The 20,523-nt window shown below is 36.7% G+C and overlaps 1 long non-coding RNA gene and 1 pseudogene across 1 annotated transcript; one reads left to right on the forward strand and one right to left on the reverse strand.

Annotated features, from left to right (window-relative positions):
• Positions 1-4,696: 4,696 nt before the first annotated feature.
• Positions 4,697-18,993, forward strand: LOC131301159 (uncharacterized; annotated as a pseudogene).
• LOC131301174 (uncharacterized) lies at positions 7,406-8,662 on the reverse strand. The gene is made up of 2 exons (XR_009191187.1): positions 8,298-8,662; positions 7,406-7,820 (listed from the first exon to the last, which is right to left on the reverse strand). It is a non-coding gene; the product is annotated as an uncharacterized LOC131301174 (long non-coding RNA).
• Positions 18,994-20,523: the final 1,530 nt, after the last annotated feature.

Here is a 20,523-nt window from a genome sequence, read left to right on the forward strand (position 1 = left end):
GCTGCTGTGGGTATAGTAAATTAGAGTTTTGGCTTGCTAGTTGTCTAGTGACTTGGGTAATTAGTCTAGGTTAGTAAAATATTCTTTCAAGGTGGTCTTTCTTTGCTATTGATATATTGACCCAGTTAGTGATAATTATATTTGTATGATTCTTTTTTCAAGTTAGATTCGTTTTGCGTTGTTCGATTGCATTACTTCTGGAATCAAGTGAGTAGTTAAGTATGTTACGTATTTTCGAATGATCCTTGTGTCCCTTAAAAGTATTTCCTGTAGAAATTTATATGAATGTTATTTGGAGACTAAAAATTGTTTATAGTAAGTTGTTCTACAAATTGACATGCGATGAATTTTCTGAGATTAATTGTTAATATTCTTTTTGGTGAAAACTTGGTGGATATTAATGGGAATATTTATTTCGGAAGTCTAGGGAAATTATTCCTTCTCGTGTTGGTGACTTTGGCCATTGGGAAAAATACCGTGTTAGGCCGGTAATCTTAATGCTCAACGGCTTTCTTTCGCCGGATCGTCTTAGAGAAAAGTACCACGGGCTGCCAGCCCTGGTGACTCTAAGTTCGATATTGGATCCAATTTTGTTGAGATTTATTTTGGCCATGGTACTGTTTGATTGTGGTTCCCCATTGTTGATGGAGTTATTATTGTGATCACCACCAAGAATATTTATTTGGTTAAATGCTTCATTGATTAATTTATTATTCTATTGGACACCTTGTATGCCAAATTATGTTTAATGGTAAATTATTTTCATCCCCGCTTTCAACTTTATTTAATATACATACTTGCTGTTCACTGAGCTCGTCAGCTGACGGATTTATTCCAACTTCTCTTTCAGGCAAATTGGGGAGTTAGAGAAGGACTCTGGCGGCATCTCGAGGATTTCTTTTGTTGACCTCCTTAGGGTGTTTCATTCTAGTTTTATTTTAAAAATCGCTTCCACATTTGAAACAATTGTCAGATAACAAATTCTTTTAATTATTGTTGAATTATTGGATATTGTTTGGTTCATGGGATGGCTGTGCCCCATGTTTATGATGAGACGTATTTGGCTTTCGATTTGATTAATAATGAAAAAGTGATCATTTGATTTTCGGTTACTTTGATTTATTCAGGCTGCGTGTGCCATGGGTTAGCCTTATAATTCACGGCCGGTCACTTCTCATTTTTGGGATGTGATAGTTTATTTTGCTTCGTATTTGTTTACATAAGACGAAACTTTAGATAAATAAGACAGTTGTTTGATATGTTTTTGTCTTTATTGAATTTTTTTTTGCTTTTGCTCTTATTTTTTTTACTTTTTAGACTCATCTCGTCAAGATGAATAATTAATTTAAAAATATGACTCGAATCTAATAAAAATTCAAAAAACAAACCAAACAAACTAAAACGAAAAAGAAAAAGAAAAAAAGTTTACAAGAATGGAGTTTCTAAAATTTTTGGTGTAAAGACTAGAGATTAACTTATTTACGGAAGGGCCGTGATTCCCTTATTTACGAAGCCGCAAGATCTCGAATTTCTATTTTGACTAAGTGCGCTATTTACCTCCATAAATAACTATTCACACAAAGTTATTTTAAATAGATATTCTCGTAGACTGATTTTCATCATAAGTATATGGGAATGGGCCCACAATTGACGGCCGATGTAACCCTTTTGCGAGTCACGAGGAAAACTGCAATCAACTCCTCGAAGCCCACCTGTCTATCAGTGGTCCCTAATTTGTTTCACACCGTACCAACGGTTCTGATCTAAAGACCACGAACTCCTCATCACCACAGCCCAAAAGCCCTTCAGTCACATGAACGAACCCCTCTAGCGTTTTTTACTCTCAATGCCGCGGCAATGATCCAGTGCTAACGCATCCATCATAACAGCTCCTCCTAATACTAAATTAAATTAACGAAAGTTCCACCACGTACCCTAAAATGGACAATTTTTTATTTTATTTAATGTTAGAATGCTTTTGAAAAATTATACCCATATTCAAGATAAATCTATTCATTCGATTAATGGTGTTTCCACTAATCAATAAGTTGTAAATTCCAAATTTTTTCATTTTGCCCGTATTCAATTGTTTTTTCGCGTTTATTAGTTTTGCGTCAAGATTTTATGAATTGTTGGTTCGTCTCAACGAGAGGAATCCGATAACTAACAAATTATGACTTTTATACAAGTGTTTTTTAAAAATATTCAAGAAAAATTCCACAAAATCAGCTTTTGATCTTTTTCTTGGTTATTTTTCAAAAAAATTGGGTAAGTCAAAAAAATTTACTTTTTCGATTTCTCTCATCAAGACGAACGAATAACACGTAAAAATATGGAATAAAACTAACACGTGAAAGAAATTAAATAAGAATAAAACAAAAAGTCTATAGTCTATAACTTGTAGAGCCCTGCTATCCGCAGAAACGATTTGCAGAGAACCACGTAGAGAAAAACGCGTTTGGCCCCATTTCGGGTTCCAAAAAAATCTAGAAAAATATCCATAAATTTTTGAATATTATTTTATGGGGTCTTATAAAAAATCAGCTCCAGCGGCACTTTTGAATTCGTAGGGACGAACTGCTCAAATGCATTTTTCTCTGCATGGTTTTCTGCAAATCGTCTCTGCTGTCAGGATTTTTGCTATAAGTTGTTGATTACAGTTGAAACACCCTAAAGTAAATCTTCCTGGAGAATTTGTTTCTTAATAAATTCGTGATTTGACATGATGGAGTGAATTACTCTTTATGAAACTCGAGTAGTATTTATCATTTAATTGTGTTGAGATACAGTTCAAAAAAAAATTGTCATGAGATTTTAGTTTGAACTCGGCTCGAGCCTTAATGAGCCAAGCTTTTATTGAGCCGAGCTGAGTCATTTACTAAACCAATCTCTTTAATCGAGCCGAGCCACTTTTAACGAATTAAGCTTTTGTCAAACGAGCTGAGCTCGTAAATGAGCCGAAAACTCGAATTCGAGCTGAGCTCGAAAGCTTCTCGGTTCGTTTCCAGCCCTAGCTTCTCTCTTTTTTCTTTTTTCTTTTTTAAAGAAGAAAAGTACTAAACATAGATTACAAAATGGGAATAAGTCTGGGATATTTCACCTCTACAAAGTCATTACGAAAATGAAAATACATAACAGAAGGCAAGACATAAAATCAAATAAAGCCAAGCGAATGACCAAGTGCATCCTTCGCCAAAATATCCGCGCACATGTTCGCCTCTATGCTTGATCGTTGTCATTGGTAAACTTACGAACATGCAGGTACCTGTAATCAGGAATAAGAACACCCAAGGGATGAGAACCCAAATGGTGTGTATCCCGAATGAAATTCAGTGCAAGCTGCCTTCTCTCTATTCCTTCAAATTTCATTTCGTGGGTTTCATTCGCTAATGATTTGATTCGTTCTCTTTACACCCTTTCCCAATCCTTCAAATTTCATTTGGTGGGTCTCATTCATTACTGATCACATGGGAATGAATCAAAACTTTATGCGTTTGGGCCCAAGATTAAAAAAATTCCCATAGCCGCCAAAGTTTTCTTTTTCTCACAACTCTATTTTACGCTATCTGGCCCAAGATTAAAAAAATTCCCATAGCCGCCTAAGTTTTCGCTAGGTGCTAGTTGGGCAGAAAAAGGGGCACCTAGGCGCCAACTAGTCGGTCGCGTTGACTGCCTAGTCTATGCGTTGGACCACCGCCAAGTGCGTAGGCGGGGACTAGTTGGCCGACTTTTAGAACACTATTTCGGCATGAGTTTGTCTTGCAGTTGTTGAATTCGTGATGAATTTCAATCAGAAACAAGAATTGTGGCCTCTGTAATGTTGTCCCTGAGAATAAAAGGTTTAGAAAAGATTTTTCTCTTTTGATTGGATTGATGGAAAAAAATATATAATTTTCACATTTAAATGTTTCTAAAGTAAAACAAATGCCTTTTGGTGTACTTTGGCCCAGTCGACTCAAACTTAAAATTGAGATTTATTCAAACTTCAGCTGAAGTCCATTAGAATCAACATCTGTAATAAGAGTCCTCAAAGAGTGAATCTAAAGTCACCTAAAAGGTGGGAATTACTTCTAAGACAAAATCTCATTAGGTACTTGTGCTTAGGTATAATGACTTTACCCACTTCCACTCAAACAGGTGACTTCCCATTTAAGTAAAACATCCCAGATTTCTGTTTGGTTTCCAAGAATCAAAGGAAACGTGAAGTAGCAAACAGAAACAAAGAATTAGAAACTGTGCATTTAGAGTTTTAAAGAACGAGTCTTTGATCTCATAGATGGCAATTGGAAACACTCTTACGCTTATACAAACGGGCAATGTATTACACTTTGTGGCATGTTCGAAAATTCTAAGTACAATCGAAGTACTGTTTACCGAACTTCGACTGAAAATGTGTCACAGACTTAAATGTAGATAATAGGGTGCATTTGAAGCCTATTGACATTGGGATTACCTCTAATATAGACTTAGTTATTCCCTTCTGTATCGAACTTCTTCTAGATGTTGGAACATCACGGACTCTTAATTGCTATCTGCATGGTAAAAACTAAAAAACCTTTGACTGGGAGAAGAGAGTTGGTTTTGATGATAATTCAACCACAACTTTTTTCTGGGTTTAATCTTATATGATGAATTTCCGGACGGTAGATTGATTATTTCGAGTTAGACTTTAGAGAAAAAAAAAAACCTCAACCACCTCATATATGTAAAAATGCAGACAACAAAGGGCGACTGCAATCTTAAACCAAGAGAAATAGAGGGGGTGATGCATTCTCAGTTAACTTTCGACAGTAAAATTGATGCGAGAGTGTCTTTCTTGTACTCGGCTTGGAGTGCTTCGCTCAATGAATCAATGAAAGGCGAAGGTGAGTTGCTGCAAGGTGTTGGAGTGTGGAGATCTAATGTGCCAAAAGCCTTTCACTCGGAGAATTGCAAGTTGAGTTCACAAGTCAACAAGAATCTTGATAAGCGTGTCGAGAATGAGAGCTTCCCTCCGTGGACTCTGTGGAAGGGATTCTTGCATACTTACCCATTGTCGACAACTGGTGAGCGGCTAAAGTCTTCAGGTGCTTATCCTCCATGGGTATGTATCTTCCCTGATATTCACCCACAACTATTTGTCTAACTCAGAGATACAAGCTCACCCTCTGACCATTTTTGAAACTTTAGCGGCATGGTTTATGAACATGTATTCGATCATTTCTATGTAATCATGTAGAAATATGCATAAGTGGGTCAATCATTTATTTGCAGGTGTTTTAGGGAGTATGTCTTTTGTAGCATTTCGGTTGAATCTATCTATCTTCTTCTTTTCATTTCTATATACTTTTCAAAACAAGATAGAAGGATCATATTTATTTTGCAAGTTCAGAAAATTTCCTCATATCTGGAGGTGATTGTCCTGCTGGTATTTTATGACTTCCAAGTTAGTGATCTAGCTTTCAATTATGCGAAATAAAAGAAAAGCAAACTAAAGGGAATGAAATGATTTGGTTTTTCCTTTTCTGGCATTAGGCTTCAACTTGTCTGTGCAATAGCAATGAGGTGATTCTCTGACAATTTAAATGACCAATTGTTGGTGTGATATCAAATTGTTCGTAAAATGTTGCGAGACTACTCTTCTGTTACATAGTGATGCTGATTACCTCCTTTTCAACAAAATTTCATGCTTTAACTTTCAAAGTCAGCTGTTCATAATTTATTTGCAGATAACAGGATTGGATGAAGAAAATTATCCCTTCACTAGGAAAGTGCAGCGAGACATATGGGTTCATCAGCATCCTCTGAATTGCAATGATCCTGATGTGAAGTTTCTTGTAACTGACTGGGAGAGGCTGCCAGGATTTGGTATTGGAGGCCAGATTGCCGGAATGTGTGGACTTCTTGCTATTGCCATCAATGAAAAAAAGGTCCTTGTAACAAACTACTATAATCGGGCAGACCATGATGAGTGCAGAGGTATGAGTTGCTAGTAATTGCTTCATACTTCTTTTCCTTCATTGACATCTGATTTCCGTGATACTACTAGATACATGCTGATTGCTCTGTGTCTGCGGTGTTTCAGGGCTATCACGTTCTAGTTGGTCGTGTTACTTCTTTCTAGAAACATCCCAAGAATGCCAAGATCGTGCATTCCAGTTAATGAAGGAAAAGGATGCAAGGGAAAAAGGAATTATAACAGGAAAAGACAACTATATACAAATCAAAGCAAATATGGTCTGGACGAACTCCTAGGCAAGCTCCTGAACATCACTACAAGAAAAATTGCATTGGGTGACGAATGAAAATCGTCGCAAATTGTATGTTTTTCGTCACAAATAATATAGGTGACGAAAAAAAATTTGTCGACTAAAGGTTGTCGAGGATTCCTACCTGATGACGAAATCTATTTTTCATCACCTATAGTGCCTTTTGGTGACGAAAAATTTCGTCACGGAAAAATGATTTGGTGACGAAATTTTCTTCGTCACCTATTGTGCTTTTTTGATGACAAAAAATTTCGTCACAAATTATTTCCTTTGGCTCGTCAAAGGTGACCCATCGGTGACGAAATTTTTCGTCGCGAAAGACATTCTTATATGTGAAAAAAATCTCACTTTCTTGCTCATGCGGGGTTTCGAACCCAAGTCTCCTAGGTTTTACACCCAAACTTTAACCAACTACACCACACAGACTTTTCATCATATGTTTGAAATATCTAATATATAACACATACATTGAACATTAAAATATATTTTGAACGGCATTTTGAACTATTAAATATTAAAATTAGCAATTTTAATAAACACGAAAGTCGTAGCTCTTTATGTTATTGTTCAAACCCAATTTAAATTATCTCAATCGGACACTACAAGAAAAAACACCATTCTCGACTAACAGTTTAGTCGGCAATTGTAGGCATTTTAGTCGGCAAAAGCCTTTCCCGACTAAAAATTTTGGTCGGCACATTAGTTGATGGAAGAAGGTCGGCAAAGGTTGTTGCCAACTAAAAAATGTTTAGTTGGCAAAGATTGGACTATTGGCCGACTAACATTTTAGTCGGCGAATGTGCTATTATTGGCCGACTAATGGATTAGTCGGGGAATGTGTTGCCTATTTGCCGACTAATTTTTTAGTCGGGGAATGTTACCTATTGGCCGACTAATTATTTAGTCGGGGAAGGTATTACCTATTGGCCGACTAATTGTTTAGTCGGGAAATGTATTTTAATTATCACCGACTAATTGTTTAGTCGTCAAATGTCTTTTCGAATTAACTAATTTGTGGCTTATTGCCGACTAAACTTTAGTCGGGAAATGTTCCATACCAATTTGTCATTTCAGAATTTTCTACAAACTTTTTTCACATAATTATTCCCTGTAAATTTCAGCCAACAATCATTACATCCACAAAATTGCCAACCTAATGCAATTAATACAAAATAAAAATTCCATTAAATAAATACAAGCGAAAAAGTAGATGTGTCCAACAAATACTTAAACAACTTGTATCCAAATTCCTAGAGCGCAAAATAATGCGTCCAACCACAATGGAAAAATAAAAAAATCTAGGTTTCGTAACAAAATGTATTCAAACCCTTAGACCGCAAAATACTAAAAAGTTCCACTTCAATAAACGGATGACCAAAAAACAAGATTCACTCTAATGGTCACACTACCATTTGTTCAAGAATCGATAGCTTTTTTCACCAAGTGCATAGCAAACTTGATTTGAGACTCGCTCCCACAAAATTCACGAACTCTAACTTCCTTCAAATGGTTATGCCCCCATCATCCTCCGATCTTGACCTTTTCAAGCATTTCACCAACAAGAGGACAAGTCTGCAACCACAAAAGCACAACAGCAATTTCAAAATTTTTGTCATAGGAAAAATAAAATACTAACACCAGCTAATAATTAAACATCAAGTACATCAAATTCAATGGACGACTGATACAAAAACTACAACTTATTCATGAAGCATAAAAGATTCTTTGTTTGGTAAAGCCAACAAAGCGTGCCAATACAAGTACTATTTCTATATTGGAAGTGTCCGAGTCTTTTGAGGAGAATCTGGAGGAAGCCCAAGAAGCATTAGGACTGAGTTGATCCTCATAAGTATGTTCTTGTTGCCGATAAAAAAAAAAAATCCTATGTTCCTATTATATGTCTCTCAAACTAACTAGTACCAAGAATTCATGAGGTTTGCCCCAACATTGTCAGAACATGTAAGTTCTTAAAAAAAACTTTGATAACAATTGATACAGAAGAGATGAGTTTTTATTTTTTCCCGATTAAAAGGGCCAACAGATATTTACCTTTGTTCCTCCTCACATGTCGCCTTTGTTCCTCCTCACGTTGCTTTTGCTCTTCCTCCAGTCAACTCTTCTCCTCCTCCTGCTCCTCCTTGCGTCGCCTTTGTTAAAGAACTAGTAAGTCTTCCATCAGGGGCTATTTTATGTCACGGCAAAGTACAGTATAATTAGTCGAATTGCGGATAAGGTTGACCCAAACACTGAGTTATAAACAAATTCATGAAAAGTAGGAAATTTTACGAGTGAAATAACACATCTAGAAAGGTATAATTTACCCTTACCCAAGAGTAGAGATTCCCTGCCACAATAAGGCAATGGTAAATCAAAGTTGGTATCTACGTGAGGAAACTAACTGCAGTCACATGGAGAATGGGCCGCATATAGCAACTCCGGTAGCTTTAGTTCGGGCCACTGTTGCCGTTGTTGTTCCTCCGGCTTCTCGTTCCTTTCTTCGGACAAGGTTCTTGGTTTTAACACTGATTTCGAAAGACTAACAGAAGGGAAGAAATTTAGAGATAATGCACGCACTATATTGAACGATTAATCCTTTTTTTTTGGCTTTTGGCATGCTCATTTTATGTACTTGTGTTTGGAAAAAAAGATGGGTGGGGGGGGGGGGGTTTGGGGTTTAGGTAGAGATAAGGAAAGAGAGCCACACACAAGACTAATGTCTGATAACAAAAGAAAGTGACCGTTTGATGGGTCCAACCAGAAATGTCGTATTACCAGAATTGAATGTACTAATAGAATTGGAGGTACTACTTCATTGTACCTGGTGGTTATCGGTTTTTTCCCCGAGACTTCTTGGGGTTCAGCTCCCCTCCATATCCTACTTCATTACTTTTTGGTCCTATCTTGGACGTGCAACTATAAATTTGAACCGCCCAACAAAAATTTTGAACTATCCATATCGTAGATGCTGCAGAGAACAATAACTCCCTAAGAAATCAATTTCACAATTCATTTAGAGATACATGAACAAACGGTATTTTCTACACTACAAAATAGAGGCAAATGTAATTTTGAGCTATAAGTGGTTCATTATATCTATATATATATGATGAAACTGGATTTTTTTTACGAGGTTACTGTTTTCTCACGGGCCTACAGTTTAGTCTCTAAAGTCTCTTCTGTTTTGGTGTAGAAAAGTGACCCATAAATGTGTTCAAAAGCTCATTAAAAATCACATACTCAATATTTTCCAATGATTCCAACACCAAAACATCACCAATTGATCAAGGTTTAAGACCCATGCGAACCCATAGTCAGTAACACATTCAATTATGAACAAATTGATGAAAAACATAGCTCTAAAAGTTGCCCAGATTTCCAGAATTACCAAACCATTAACTTCGGAACAAAAACTGATTTTGCCTAAAAGGATTTAAGGCACAAACCTTACATATTCAAAAAGGTATGTAAGTCTAGTTTCAGAATCAAGAAACGGTGCGTAAAACTAATACCCGAGCTAGGAGATATGTTTGTTTCTTCAAGACGTGTCGGTGCTGTCTGCACATACATGAATCTGACAGCAGTTTGGTGCGTGATTTTTATCTTTTTCCTCAATTCATGTAAAATTCTGAAATTTTTACAGCATATGCTAAACACATAGAGGCATCGCCAGTAAAATTACCAGAAAATAACACAATTGGCACATCAATGATAAAAATTCCTCAAATACATGACAGATTCAATTTGTTCAAAAACATAGTCTAGCATATTCATAAGATATACAAATTTCCTGAAATTAAACCCAACTCCAACCTCTAAAACCCTCTCTCATGGATTCAATTCAGTGCCTAGCTACAAGCCAAGTATGGAATTGAACAATAAAATCATAGATTCAAGTATAGAAGAGCATGAATTACCATACAAAGTCTTCAACTCAAGCCAATCAGATTATTTTGTCTTGCCCACTCCTAGCCTCATAGATCTGTCCCTAAGAAACCCAAAAAAAATTCCAGCTAACCAGAGTTTTTCTATAAGGGAAAACAAAGGCTTCCACACGATACCCACTATTAGAATTCAAAAGCTCAACAAGTCTTGTCGGATAATACAGATTACTATATTTTAGGACTTTCCAAAAGTTTTTCCTTTCACGTGAAATCAAAACAAACAAGAAGAACAGAAGATACTGAAACCGGAAAACCCAAAGGATTTTGGTGCTGTCGTCGAGGTGTTCGTCGATTTTGCGGTCCTTGTTGACGAGAGTAGCGGGGAGAGAGAGAGGGAGAGAGAGAGAGCGCGATGGGCAGAGAAGAAAAGTGAGGAAGAGAAAATTGTCGTTTCATTTGGGAAAGTGATGAAACCGATTATATTATTGGGGTGGGTTAGATCAGGTGTGGTTATACGGTGCCGTCGCATTTGGGAAACAAAATTGCTGACTAAGGAGTTAGTCGGGAATTATCAAAATACCGCCATTTGTTTTGCAAAAATTTCAATTTGGCGCAAAAATATATACAATGTCCCCGACTAAAATTAACTTAGTCGACAATTGTTTGATTTCGAATTTAGGGGAAAATATTTAGTGGGCTCTAATTGCGTCACCATTGCATACAAACTCCAAATTTTATCACAATGAATGTTTTTATAATGGTTGATCTGAACTGTTAGAATTTCATATCTTACCAATTATATTATTGTCACCAAAATCAAAGATCATTCAATATCAGCGACCACACAATCGAAAAACTTTTACTGTGTTCAAAAGCATTAAAGTCTTATAGCACACCACCCAAGCTCCGCTTGAGGTCTTTTTGTGCAATCAAAATAATATATCTTTAATTTTTTACTAGTTGTATCTTTCTTACCAAGATTATAGTTGATAACTTTTTGTTGGACAATTGATCGAAAGGAAAATTCTATTTTTCTAATGAGTTCATGTCTTGATAAACGGGTTTTCTAAATCTGATCAAGTTGCAAATTTTCGAGAAGAAATAATTCCACAAGTGCAACAAAATCAATGGTCTCGATCGTCATGATTGTCTTGCAATCGTGTGGCTACTATAACAATGAATACAACATAAGGCTTAGTTGATTATCAAGTAAATCAAACGTATAGATTGCAAAGGTAGCTATCAAGTCATTTTTTATAATGCTCGATCTGAATCGTTAGGATTTCACATCTTACCAATTGTAGTATTGTCACCAAAATCGAAGATCATTTGATATCAGCGATCACATGATCGAAAGCTATTTAATGCGTTCAGAGACGTTTAAGTGTTATAATGCACTAAATGAGTCTCGCCAGAGATCTTTCTTGGCAATCAAAATCATCTATCTTTGACGTAATACGAACAAGATCATTTGTACCAAAAATGAACTTAATCCCATATGGGTAAACACTTGATCAAACAAGAATTGTTTTTAATTTAAGAATTTGTGTGCCGATAAAGGGGCTACTTTAACCTGATCAAGCCAAAATTTTACTAAAAACTTATGATTAAGAAGGACAAAAAAATGAATGGTTTTGATTGGGAAAGTTGCATCGTGATCAATGTAGTCAAAACAAATATTTCCATTCTTAAAAGTTTTAAAAAGGGGGAAAAAATTGATATTCCACGACTAAAATTGTTTTTAGTCGGCAAAAATATATAAATGCCGACCAAACTAATTAGTCGGGGCATATATTTCGTTTATTGATTTTTAAAATTTGTAAAAAATTGTTTTTACCGACTAAACTTCTTATTAGTCGGCTAATAACAATAATTTCTGACAAAAGTAATTAGTCGGGAAAATATATTTTATTTATTGATTTTTTTAAATACGTAAAAAATTAGTTTTACTGACTAAACTTCATATTAGTCGGCTAATATCAATAATTTCCGACAAAAGTAATTAGTCGGGAAAATATATTTTATTTATTGATTTTTTAAAATTATTTTAAAATTATTTTTACTGACTAAACCTATTTTTAGTCGGGTAATATGAATAAATACCGACCACAACAATTAGTCGGGAACATGTATTTTATTTATAATTTTTTAAATTGGTTAAAAAATTAATTTTTCCCTACTAAACTTACTTTTAGTCGGCAAAAACCTATTATTAGCAACTAAAATATGTTTAGTCGGGAATAATTAGCACTTCCCCCGACTAATTTATATTTAGTCGGTAATTGGTCAATATTTGGCGACTAAAGTTTTTTTAGTCGGCAAATTTAGTCGGGAATTGTGTAATTTGTTGTAGTGGGAGTTCTGAGCAAAGAGTTATGCCCGAAATATATTTGGTGACAACGCGTAATTCATAAATTTCGTCACCAAAGGATAAATTTTTGAGTGATGCTGTAACGACCCGGATTTTTGGACCAAATTTTTTTTTTCAAATAAAAAGATTTATTGTTATCCCAAACTTTATTAATTTCTTTTAACTAGTTAGTTCAATAATTATTATGTAACAAAATTTAATCGATTACATGTTAAAATTAACTTTAACCATCTAAATATTTGAAATGATATATGTATATGTAAATATAGCAATAGTTTGTTTTCTGAAAATGAGGGATTATGCTCCATCTCTCATCTCCCGAATCTCTCTCTCTCTCTCTCTCTCTCTCTCTCTCTCTCTCTCTCTCTCTCTCTCTCTCTCTCTCCATTCGGCACCCTCCCACAATTACATACACATGCATCCATATACATATTAAATTTGAAAACCCATAAAACATGACTCATGCTTCCTTTCTTTTCAGCATTTCTCTCTTCCTCATCTCTCTCCGATTATCTCTCACTTCCCTCCACCACCTCCACCTTTACGCTCCCACTACTCCCCACTTTTATCTCTACAAAACCATCCACCCCACTTCCTCGTTATTCTCGGCAGTGAAAGAGGGATAACCACCACTAGCCTTATTTATTTCTTCTCCTTCGTCCATATCTTCCAGCAAACCTATATGCCAATTTCCATTATTGATTTCTTTTTTTTAAACTCCTTTGGCAAAGAAATTGCTTCTCCTTCCCCATACTTACCACTACTTACAAGCACAACCATTAAGCACCATTTCCACCTACTGAACACCACCGTACCAATCCATTCCAGTTTCCATTTTTTTTCCCGGCTCCATTGTAGCTCTAAAAATAGCCCATTCTAGCCCAAAAAAAACAGTCCCAAAATCAACCTTATTTTGGCTTTGAAACAACCCGAACACAGCACCGTTTCAACTTCAAAACAGCCCACTTCAACCCAGAAAAAAAAAAACTATAATACCATCAGAAAAATAGTCCCGAATCAGCCACTCGAGGTCCCCCGTTCCCGTTGTCTTCTCCGATTTTTCCGAAACTGTCCGAACCCGTTAACCGCTGTTTCGGCCGGAACCGAGGTATTATAATCCTTCTCCTACCTCTCCCTAAGTATATTCAGTCCTTAAATGATGATTTTAATGAGTTAGAATAGAAGAAATCGGTTCACGGAACAAAACCCAGTGATCCGAAGTTTTGCTCTGTTTTTTTTTGAATGAGCACTGTTCATGAACGTTGAAATTTTAAAAAAAGGGTACTGAAATTGCAGTTAGCCCCTCATGCTTACGTTGATTCCACAATTAACCCTAAACTATGTATTGTTTCATGTTTACCCTACTTGTCACACTTTGATAATTAAAAATCTTGAATGTGTGTTACGACTCATTTATCCTGGTTAACTATTAATGAACAGAGATGTTTATGAAAAGTTTAAGCAACCCAAAGGGGCATCGGCCTAATCATAATTAAAATATTATGTCTTTACTTACTCGCACAATATTATTTGATATGTACTTTTATCTTATTGAAATGTATCATGCTATGAAATGAGCTGTTATTAACTGTATCATGTTGTACGTGCTAGAATGGACTTAGGTTTATTGGGTGGTTACGAGTAGTGATTCACGTAGACGATGTTAAGTAAATATTGGTAAAGTGTTGGAAGTGTGATTGTGTGGATTGTGATTTGAGCCATGGTGATGGCAAGGGTAACCAATGGGGCCCTGTGTTAAAATGGGTAACCAACGAGGCCCAGTGTTGAGAAATGTTGTGATGCTAATGTATAATGTGTCATGGGAAAATTTGCTTCTTTGTTTAAGAGGAAATAGGTCCCATGAGACGGTTATAGTTTGTAGTAGGTGATGTGCGACCCTAATGTACGATGCGTCATGGGATGACTCGATCCTCCTGTTATGGTCTTAAGTGAGAACATACTAGGTACATAACTTAGGTGCGCTCACCTAGGGCCCTGGTGCAGGACAAGCAAGATTGCAGGACAAGCAAAAGGAAGGGTGGACCCATGAGACGGTTGTAGTTAGTGGATGTGGGAGGAAAGGATCTTGTGGAGAAGATCCTTAGATTTCATATAAGTTAATGGATAGTAAAGAAAATGATGATGTGTTATTATTCTGTACCTTCTGTGTATTATCAATTGTTATATTGTTGAACTGTTAATTGTAGAGTAAGGGGTTGGTAGGATTGAGATTATTCTACTGGGTGAATTGTCACTCACGGATACGTTTGTATCCTAGTAAATCGGTTGTTTTGGCGATCAATTTGCCAGAGGATGCAGGGTTAAATAGTGGAGCTATTTGAGACAGGAGGAATACCAATTTGCTCTGAAGATGTTTAAATAGAAATGTTAGATTCTTTTTGTATTTATTTTTAATGTAAATTTTGTATAACGATAAATAGGGGCCTAGTAGTTTATAAAATTCAGTGTATTTTAGGGTTAATACTTCCGACATTCCTTGGAAAATCGGGGCGTTACAGATGCTACAGGTACCGACGGGGTCGGTACCGAAATCGTAGGGACGGCCGCGCCGGGCAGTCTCCGGCCATCGAATGGCCGATCCGAGCCGTCCAAAAATTCTAAAAAAAAAAACGAGGGGGCTTATGTGGGAATCAACGGCATCCGAGGTGTGTAAGGTGCTTGATCCGAGCACCCTTTTTTCGTGTATGTATCTGATGGCCAGAGATGGCCCGGCGCGGCTGTCCCTACGATTTCGGTACTGACCCCGTCGGTACCATATCATTTCTGTAAATTTTTCATCACTGAAAATGTAAAAAGAAGACGAAAATATTTTTCGTCGCCAAATTGGTTCATTTGGCGACAAAATATTTTTTCCGTCACCGAATAGTTATCTTTGGCGACAAAAAATAATTTCGCCTCCTTTTTTACTCTTTTGGCGACGAAAATTTTATTTCGTCGCCAAATAGAAGCCTTTGGTGACAAAAATATCTTTTTCGTCGCTAAATAGTTATAATTGGTGACAAAATAATTTCGTCAAGGAAGTTATCAAAACAGTGATGAATTTATTTTTTTGTCACCAAATATACTCATTTAGCGACGAAATTAAATTTTGTCGCCACTTTTTCGTCACTAAACATACTTTTTCTTGTAGTGCATATTCATTATTTTCTTCATAAATTTTAGACACAGAGTACGTGTTGTTGTACAATGAACCAAACACGGGTGCAAGCACGGAAAATAGCATGAAGACTAATAGCAATCATGACAAGGAAGCATGACTTGCCGATATATGGGGTTCCACAAGATTCCCCACATTGTTACTGTATTCTCAAATGAAGAAAAGACCAACATCGGCCAAGGTTTGCCAAATTAGATGTGCTTTTTGTTGATATACATGTGGTGAGGTGTCCAGTACTATTCAGGCTTCAAAAATCAACACGAACGCATTGTCGGTGCTTTATCTCACTCTGTCTAATGTCTTGCAACAGCGCTTGGGGTAATCCTTGGAGATATTTACAGCCAACAACAGATATAAATGGAACTCTAATTGCCTCTCATCGCAAAATGGATAGAAGGTGGTGGCGAGCCCAGGTATAGGGAATATTTTTTAATAAAGACATTGGCTTAGCTTTCGAGGACAAAGTACGCAAAAGTACTTTTATGAAATTAAAAATTTTCTTCTTTCTATCTTCTCGTTTGCCAGCTAAATAACAAGGTCAATGATTGTCCTGAAACGGTCAAACATAAAAGTACGGCTATTTGAGTTTCAATCGTGAATATACTCACCAATGTAGTCTACATAATGAGAAGTCGCAAACATATTTGGAATTGCTTTATGCAAGTATGTAAATTAAGATGAAAGTATATTTTCATGCTTATAAGTATTATTTAGTGGCTGACACAATTAAGTTATCGGTTGAATATTTTCAGGCAGTCCGCTACCTAATGAGATTTCAGACTGAGTATACGTGCAACTTGGTAAATGCTGAACGTCATGCGGCCTTTGGACGGGAAGCTGCAAAATTGGTTCTTGCAACACCCGCTAAAGAATGGCCAGAGGTTTGTCAATCTAGATTCCTTTGTCATTTGTCAAGCAAACCCATATAATACGAAGCTCTCTCCTAATGGATTAAGAAGATTCTTTTGCTTTATCCGTTCTTCTGGTACTTTAATTGATCAACTTATCTGAACGGACATGTCTTAATGTAGTAGCTTGCGAGAGATATCAAGGGGTATTGGACTTTTTAGGGCATCCTCCTCCTTTCCTTTCAGTATCAGTGTCTTTGGAATCCAGTACTGAAATGGATAGCTTGAAAAAACAAGGCTATATAGCTATAGAGCAACTAAGTAACTAAAAGACTCGCGTATTACCAATTCCACAAGAGAAGGCTTTCTGTTGAAGCTTATTTGTAATCCTTGTCCTTAGAACCTTTCTTTCAAGTTCAAAGTCCAAGTCTTTTTTTGTCACTTAAACCTGTTTCTCAAAGTCAAGCTTCAAATTGAAGTTTCTGGATAAGTTTGGAGTTCAGATATTAATTTCAAACGAGAGCAAACGGTGTAACTTACGGAAAGTGTTTCTGAAACGATCCGTACTTTTGATATCGTTGAAAGAAGATCTATGTCAGTTATTTTTGTAAACTAATGAGTAATGCCTTTTGAGAAAATCCTCTTCAGGAAGTTAGAGAAGAACCGCAATTTGAAATGGAGCAATTTCTATGGTCCAATCGCAAACCGTGGATGCCTAGGCCATTGCTAAGCATACATGTGAGGATGGGCGATAAGGCATGTGAAATGAAGATATTTGAATTTGAAGAATACATGAAACGTGCTGAACGCATAAGAAAGCACTTCCCGCACCTTGTCAGCATCTGGCTATCCACGGAGATGCAGGTTATTTACAGTTTTCTTGTGCTTTATATCCTTTTATCTTCTAGACAGAAAGACCCTAGCTGAAGTAGTAGATCTGGTTCTCATTCTTACATAAAAAACAAAATATCACGATTTTTTTCCTTTGCAAATAGTTACCAAATACAATATAAATATGCTATAGCAAGGGTACAATCCAACCCGAATCCAATTAAGGTGTGTGCCCTTATTCAACAACACAAGTGTCTATTCAAATTCAATCAACCTGTGAATTAATAAGAATCTTGAGAAAGTCTTTCATTGGTCTATCGATATAGCAGTCCCATCCATCTCTTTACATTCCAAACCGGGACAATATTTATGATTCTTATGGTTGCCCATTTCCATCAATTACTAATACAAAGAAACCTAGCAAAACCCTTGCCTGCTGAGCCTTTTTTCCTTTCATTTATTTGTTATTTAAGGAATTGTCTACTTCTAAACTTTATTGCTCTTTTTCTTTGATTTGAAATACGCTGCCACTGATATACAGCGAGGATATCAGAGTTGCATTCAAGTTACCTTTTTAAGTTTTTTTGTGACGAGGAACTCTAGTCAGGGTTTCTTTTGACCCAGACCCCCTACTGGATAAACTCCAGATATATGCAAACAGACTAAAAGCCACAGTGTCACAGACTATGTTGCATGGAAACAGAAATGGCTGGGGACATAGAGACAGATAGGTGACATGACTATTCTAAAGAAATGGGGACACAGACAAGACACGGCAGGAGATACCTCAATATTTTTTTAAACGGTTCTTTCAGTTATGCAAACCTACATTGTAACCACTACATATTTAGGTTTGGACTCCTATTGAATCGGAATCCATTATTGAGTGATGGTGTATGCTTTTGCACATATACTTGCGCTTTATATTACATTTTTGTTGGCTAAATACTATTGAAATTACAAATATTTTGCTGTCAAAAAGCTTTTAAAATCTGTACATATCACCATGCTGTGTCCCCATGTGGGTCCTCGGAGTGTCCCACCGTTAACAAATATTAAAAATGTAATGGACACACCGTTATGTGTCCCTGGAGTGTCTGACACGGTTACAGTGATCTCTAGGAGTGTAGGTGCTTCATAGGCCGCAAACATTGGATAAGTCCGGTCGTTTTTGGCAGAAGTTGAACACAAACCCATTGAGTTCCATTGGAGTTGTTTGATCATAGTGTTTACTCTTTTTGATAACTTTTGTTTTGCTGTTGTGATCAAATTCTCATAGGACTACTTTTCTTCAGGAAGTAATTGATAGATCGAGATCATACCCCCACTAGAATTTCTACTTACAAATGTGACACGCCAGGTGGGAAACATGTCAATGGCTACTTACGAAGCCAGCCTGGGGAGGGAAACCAGCCCGAATTACCCTCTCGTTAATTTCTTGATGGCTGCGGAATCAGATTTCTTCGTCGGAGCCTTGGGTTCCAGTTGGTGCTTTCTTATAGACGGAATGAGGAACACAGGAGGAAATGTTATGGCTGGCTATTTAAGTGTCAACAAGGATCGGTTTTGGTAGCTAGATAGTAAAATGGCAAATACATAAAGACGGAGGCTGGCAGTTCCACGGGTATGTATGTTTTTGTTTGTTTGTTAGATGTATATATTTTTTTTTGATCTGCAATGTCAGATGTATATGGGTATCCCTTTTTGTTTTTGTATAGGTTTATGTATTTAGCAAACTAATGCACATGAAATCAACTGTCAAATATTGTTGATAGTGTTGTACTTCTATAATAAAATGGGAAAATTAAATGCAGTTTCCTAGGGTCTATTTGCCCTTGCCTTGGTAATCATCTAGAATCAAGACAAAATTGAATGTGCAAATGAAAGTAGAAAACCAAAGTTAAAGCCAAATAAAGCAAAAGTCATTCCTTCCCCCTTCCATACTGTGGCCCAAAAATGACTAGAGAAACAAATGTTGCTACTACGATTTCTGCAGATTGATTCCGCAATGTTATGTCAGAGCTAGTCAATTCATGAGCCATTCAGGCTGCTGAAATCATAGTTTGGCAAATTTGTGGGCAAATTTTAAGTCCATCCGCCGTCATCTTTTGCTGCCAAAAAATGAAAAACTCATCTTTGGTACCAACTTTGGCTTTGTCGAAGTTGTGTTTTTGTTTTTGTTGGGTTGGCTGTGTGGGTGTGGGTGTATGTGCAAAGCTGTGCATGTGTGTGATGGGTATGTGGGCTAGCAGCTTTGTTGTGTGCGTGTATGGGGTGCTAGCAATGTCTATTGCTGGTGTTGAAGAAGCTGCTATTTAGAGGGGAGACAAGTGCTATGTAGGTAGTTTGGGTGGTGATTTTCTGCAAACCTAGACTGTTGCTATTGATATAGCTGAGTGCCATTTCCTGGTTTTTCTGCTTCTGCCATTCAAATGCAATGGTTTTTCATAGTTTTTGTTAAAAATGATTCTGGTTCTTGTGTACCGGTCATGATCAAGATCCGCTGTTAATGCTGTTTGGACCTTAAGTTTGATTTCGGTTCTGAGGCTGCTGGATCTAGGGTCTTGCTGGTGTTTTGGTGTTAGGTTGTGCCAAATCAAATCTGCCCCATTTCTTTTCCATTGCAGAAAAGAGATCCCTTCCCCTCGCTTTAAAAAATACACGCTATCGGGTTGCCTTCCCAGGTGGGTCTCGCTGCCTCGTGATGTGCCTTTAAATGGCCCTTGCCAGTGGGCAATCTGCTCCCGGGATATCGCTCTGCTGCAAATAAAGAAAAAAAAAAACACACATTGGCTTTGCCAAACTTCCGATATCCAATCAAACTAAATTGCATCAAAACAATGATCGAGACAATTCAATTCAAAGGTATGAATTTGCAATTGAGCAAAAATGGCACCAAACGGCTGCCGCACCATTACTATTTTTGGACCTTTTGATATTATGAGTACTACAGTAACAATAGTCATTCTGGCAAATAAATTTCACACGAACAGGTGTACTTGCTTTTGCTCTTAGAATCTACCATTCTCCGCGTTATATTCTTCTATCTTCCAGAGCCTACATCGCTTATAAGAGACGCAAAACGAATGCGGACTAGGGGACTTTTTTTTTTTTTTTTGAACAAGATTAACGTGAACTCGTGATTTATTTCTTCTTATTTCTAAAG

The sequence above is a fragment of the Rhododendron vialii genome, chromosome 9a (assembly GCF_030253575.1).
Source record: "Rhododendron vialii isolate Sample 1 chromosome 9a, ASM3025357v1".
Lineage (NCBI taxonomy): Eukaryota > Viridiplantae > Streptophyta > Magnoliopsida > Ericales > Ericaceae > Rhododendron > Rhododendron vialii.